This window comes from Morone saxatilis, unplaced genomic scaffold (genome assembly GCF_004916995.1).
Source record: "Morone saxatilis isolate NCDOM2014 unplaced genomic scaffold, NCSU_SB_2.0 Contig12, whole genome shotgun sequence".
NCBI classification, from domain to species: domain Eukaryota; kingdom Metazoa; phylum Chordata; class Actinopteri; family Moronidae; genus Morone; species Morone saxatilis.
In genome coordinates, this window is record NW_023339674.1 from 8,496,581 (window position 1) to 8,502,044 (window position 5,464).

At 43.1% G+C, this 5,464-nt stretch overlaps 1 protein-coding gene across 1 annotated transcript in view; it reads right to left on the reverse strand.

Annotated features, from left to right (window-relative positions):
* The window catches only part of lhx9 (LIM homeobox 9), a 17,308-nt gene extending 12,950 nt beyond the window's left edge, over positions 1-4,358 (reverse strand). Inside the window, exon 1 of the mRNA XM_035653890.1 lies at positions 1,626-4,358. The gene's annotated coding sequence lies outside the window, so the exon portion shown is untranslated. The remainder of the gene's footprint in view (positions 1-1,625) is intronic.
* Positions 4,359-5,464: the final 1,106 nt, after the last annotated feature.

Genomic DNA, 5,464 nt, shown 5'->3' on the forward strand with positions numbered 1-5,464 from the left:
GGGGGGGGGGGGGTTTGCAGGTGTGGATGCTTCATCTCAAGACGTGTTATATTATCATGTGCACCCACCCCACTCCGCCTCCCAACCCCTCCACCCCCACCATCACCCCCACCCCACCATGAAGTTGGTTTGACTTTAATTGGAGGCCCCTTGATAACAGCGCTATAAGACGAGGCTTGAACCCTCCTGGACGGACTGGACCTGCAGCTGTTCTGAAACAGCGTAACGTTCATTTGCGCTCTGTCAGTGTCTCAGCAGCACCGGCACACAGAGCGGCCAAAAGAGACTCAAAAAAAAAAAAAAGGACACACGGATTTCATTTCACCTGGACAAAGACACCCTGAGAGGAGTGATCAACTCAGCTCTGTGTGATATTTAATCTGGCTGCTGGGTTTTTTTTTCTCTCCCTCCTCCCCGAAAATTAAAAAAAAGAGGCTACTTCTGATCTAAAAAAAAAGGACGTATTTAGTAATAATATAAATGACTATATGTGCATCTATCGTGTCGGTAATGTCGATGAAGAGTAGTGTTTTGACCCGTTGCCTCCAGCAGTGACATTTCATTTGACTGAAGAGGGTTTAACAATGTGTCAGTGAGCACCAAGGTGCTGAGGGAATAATGTCTTTTGTGTTGTCGTTTTGTTTTGTTTCGTTTCCTTTTCTTCGGATCTAATTAGAGTATTACCTGCAACTAAATCTATATATTAATGACCCGGTTTTTTTTTAAATGTTACTATCTTGCACCACAGTGCCATTTGGATAAATATCTGTAGAGATAAACCAAAGCCAATTCAAGAAATAGCGCATAGAAAAAAAAAAGAAACTTAAAAAATGTGACAATATGTACTGCGGGCAGTCCTCTTTTGTTTTTGTTTTTTTACATCATATTAATTATGCAATGTAGTTGTGTATGCTACCTATCATATTTCATTGCTGGCTTGAAATAAATTGAAGAAGATTAATGTTGGCGATTCTGTGTCATTTTTCGTTTAGTTGCATGAGAATGATTTGCCCTAATTTAAGATTAGCGATCTGGTTTGACCAAATGAAGGCTTTTAAAAACACACAATAGACGCTCCTTATGCATGCACTGTGTTGAGCTAAATTTTTAAACCTTTGACGCGTTTTTTAAACATTAAATAACAACCATGTTTAAAATGGCGTTTTAAACCTAGGGTGGCTGAGTGGGCCACCGACTTTTGTCACATAAATAAAGAAACTAAAATCTCCTAAATCGACCTCCAATAGACTACAAAACAAAAATACATTTTAAGAAAAGCGTCATATATTTGCCCAGCACCGCTCAACTGGCATTAACTTACTTTGCCTGTTATATATAGGCCTATTTACATAATTAAGATTGTCTGGGAAATGAGATTTATTTACAACATTCCGTTAATAAAAATATATGTAGAGAGAGTTTAGATGGTTTCACCTTCCACCACATCCCGGAGAATATTATGTATTTATCATGCATCAGATCTGTCGCGCATTGCTTCACATGCGCTCCTCAGTCTTCTTCTTTTTTTAATTTTTTTGTTTGTTTGTTTAATAATAAAAAAAGAAAAAAGAAAAGCCAGCCTTAAATGATAATTTTCCAGAGAAGGCGTGTGGAAGAGGTCTTACCTGAGGCAGTGCTGTGTGTGAGATCCCTGTGCAGCGCGCAGGCTGAGGAGCTCCGGACTGCGCGCAGTGAGGAGACAGAGGAGACGCTGCCGGTAGATGGGGGCTGTTCCTCGTTTCTGAGCTTACAGTTCCAGTTCGAGCGTCAATTAAAACACAAGACATTTAAATATTCCTCTCCCGTATGCACACAGGCAAGCCCTCAACACAAGCACAGCACAGCACACACTCACACACACACAACGCACAGAAAATGGGCAGCCATGAGCCAATGGCCTACTCAGCATGTAGGATGTGTGATGTAGTCGTAAATTAAAGAAGGATAAACTACATAATCTGGAGTCGGTGGTCGCCAAATGGCAAACAACAACCATTAGGAATATTTCAGTAAAATCTCATTTGTTTCCCCCCTCTTTAAACGCCACGTCTTCATTTGCCTTGTATGTGAATTCAGAACTTAAAAGTTATATTTGAACCCCCAAAAGACGAGCTGACCGTTACAGTTATCGGTGGGTTAAAGCAACATATAGCTCTTAAAATGACAATCACAAAATGCACAGTCACTTAACGCAAATGCATGAGTTGAGACAGCATGAGATTCAAGTCAACTGAGTGCGCTCACAGCTGTAATTTCACTGCTGTGAGAGCAGAGGTTCAGAGGTAGGTAGGTCTATAGTCAAACTAGATCAATCAGTCTGACAAATACGTGTAGTACAGAGACACAGAGCCTCCTGAGAAAACGATTTGATATTGATAATAAATCGAAATCATTTTCGAAATAAAAGTGCTAAATGATTTTGGAATTTTATGCGTTTTTAATCATTTGAGCTTAATAATCCAAACCAATCGGCAAATAGTTAAAACCATAGATTTTATCTTCAAATTAAACGCCATCAAAACAGCACAGACGTTAAAAAGTGCTATATGTAAGAATAATTCAAAGGTAATTCTTATAAGCATGCCCTATCTCTGTTCTGTTTTTCTGTTTTTCCACTGGTTATATTGAATGAATCCTCCAAATATAGCAACACTATCAAAATAATTTCATCCTTGGGTTCATATTTCATTTCCTCTGAACTCTGATGTATGTCTCTCCATCTGTCTCACCTGAAGAATACAGCTGACAAACTTCATATAAATTCAATGCAACGTTGACTGTGTTTAGCTAGGAACCATTCAGCACACACTTGGCTTCATGTTGCAACATCTAATGAATAAAGAAATTTGGTTGATGAAAAATGTACCACTATTTAATAATGTCATGTTTTTTAGTAAATATTAATATTGTTTATGCTTTGAAGGTGGCTTGATTGTGCCTGGCCTCTAATTAGGCTGTATTTCTTTAATTTAAGGTGGTAAAACAAATATTCATTACTTTATTATATAATGTTCTCTTTTTTATTTTTATTGGTGTAATTTCCTCGTACATTACTGGATTATTATTCACCTGACAGGCCAAACAACATGACTGCAAGCCGTTAAATAATAATAGGAGTGATAACAGAATATAAAAAAGATTAAAGTGCATGGTGCCGCCACTTGAATTTTATATTTACTGTGAGGTCATCCAGTAGACAGGGTGTCCTAAACCGAACCACGCTGGCCAACACTGAGGTATAGATGGATTTCAGCTGACACCAAGTGAACGTAATATTGTGTGAGTGAGCACTGGGGATGAGAGCAAAGGGTGACAATTAATTACACCTCTGTAGTGGTTGCATAAATGATCACGTGCCATACTGCTAACAGTCATTTTGCTCTGCTCCTTCCGCCTGGGCTGACATCACAATGTATCTCATCAATAATGCAACAGCACTGAGATCCATTTCACTGTGTACCACAACACGTACCGTGAACACAGCATTCTCCGAGCATGATACCCAGACAGGCTCTGCAGCATGCTCGGTTCAACAGTGAAACCACAGATACAGCATCAGCCCAGGATGCCTGTCTGCCTGTCTGCCTGTCTGTCTGTCTGCCTGCCTGCCTGCCTGCCTGCCTGTCTGCCTGGCTGCCTGGCTCCTAGGGCATGGTGGTTAGATTACCACACATCCAGGGTTCATCTGGAGTTATCATTTCTGGGTCACCTCAAGTGACACTCAGTCTCGCAGAGGGAGCGCTCAGTCACTCCCAAAAGCACGTCCAGAAAAGGAGCAGAGGGGAGGCAAAAGGGAGGCAAAAGGAGGAGAGGCGGGAAGGCTCTCCCAGGATCCACTGTGGTGCAGGGAACCACAGGCTAAACACTGACAGAATGAAGGAGAGGAGTGGGAAGGGAAGGGAAGGGAGAGGGGGGTTTGAGGAGGAGGAGGAGGAGGGGAAACAGAGGGAGGAGTGAAGCACTGTAAAGCTGTGTCCCAGTCACATGTATCCCAGTCACATGAGCCAGGGTGGGTGGGTGAGAGGATGGTGAGACATCCTGGAAATATTTACAAACACACAGTGGACATGGATTCATAATTACTGAAGGAAAGGAAATATCAGAATGCATAAGCAGTGGTGAAATATGACCAAAGCACCGTTTTTATAGCCGATACCTAGAATTAAAATGTCGAACAGTGATTTAGAAAAATAATGATAGAAAAGAATAAGCCTATAAATAGATATTTGAGGCGTCTCAAACCCCATGTATCCTGTTTTTCATTTCCATCCTTATTTTCTCTCTCCAGGTCTTTCCCCCTCACTTTTTCCCCTCTCCTCCTCCAACTCCCTGCGTCTTCCACTTTCTCTTTTTCTGTCTCTTCCAACCAACGCTCCCCCTCCCCGCAACCCCCCTCACTACCTCTCACCACCACCCCCTCTCCAACCCCATCCCCATCCCCTACCTCCCTCCACCCCTCCTTCGATCTCCTCCCTGCTCTGCTCTGCTGGAGCTCAAATCACAACCCCGGTCCCTGGCAGATGGAGGATAGGAGAGAGAAGCTCTTAACTAGCCAGCCTGAGCCTCTGCTCTCTGCACACCAACTGCTGCCTGCCTCCCCTCCCTGCCTCCAGAACGGCTCCAACAGCACATCGCCACCTCCACCCTCCACCCCCCTCCATCTCCTCTGGGGACAAAGTATCCTCCTGGGGAATGGTGCGCGTATTAGTCCATATCTGGCCACACTAGAAAGGACATGGAAACATAATAGATGGATGTTCTTTATCGCTATATAACCTTATGGGGCAAAGCAGCTTTTCGGAGGAGACACACTGGTTTAGGGGATGCTTGTATAGGCTGTTATGTCGTCAAACACTCTCTTTCTTCTTACTTCAACCATTAATTGAAGACAGAAGAGAACATAAAAAATAAGTTTGAGGTTAAATAGTGTAAAAGCTAAAAAAAAGGGACTTGTCTTTCAAGTGTAGACAAGAAATCACATATGTGACTGCGTTGATGTAAAATCAGGAGGGAAATAAACAGGCCAAAGTGCTCCTTGGGCACTTAGGTGCATATGACTGCTCCTGACTCTCCTTTTATCTGGGCTCATCTGGCGACCACGACTTGGCCTGGCATGAGCCTGACCACCAGTTGCGGTCTGAGGGAGAAACTGCTCCTCTGTGCTATTTGCAGCCCTGTCTGTCCAAAGGAATCTGGTGCGCTGACTGTCACTCAGTGGCCATGTGTGTTTTTTATCACTAATTCTACCACAGGGATCTGGTTGTCCATATGACCACTGTGGAGGCTGCTGCCCCGAGGCGAGCTGACATTGTCTGTGTAGAACGACCAGACGTTGATGTAGGGGCTGCTCAAATGCTGCTTGAATATCAAGACACATGTGCACGTATCCACATGTGCACCCACACACACACACACACAAACGTACAAAGCAGCGGCTGGCCAATTGCTGAGACTGATGTTCCTT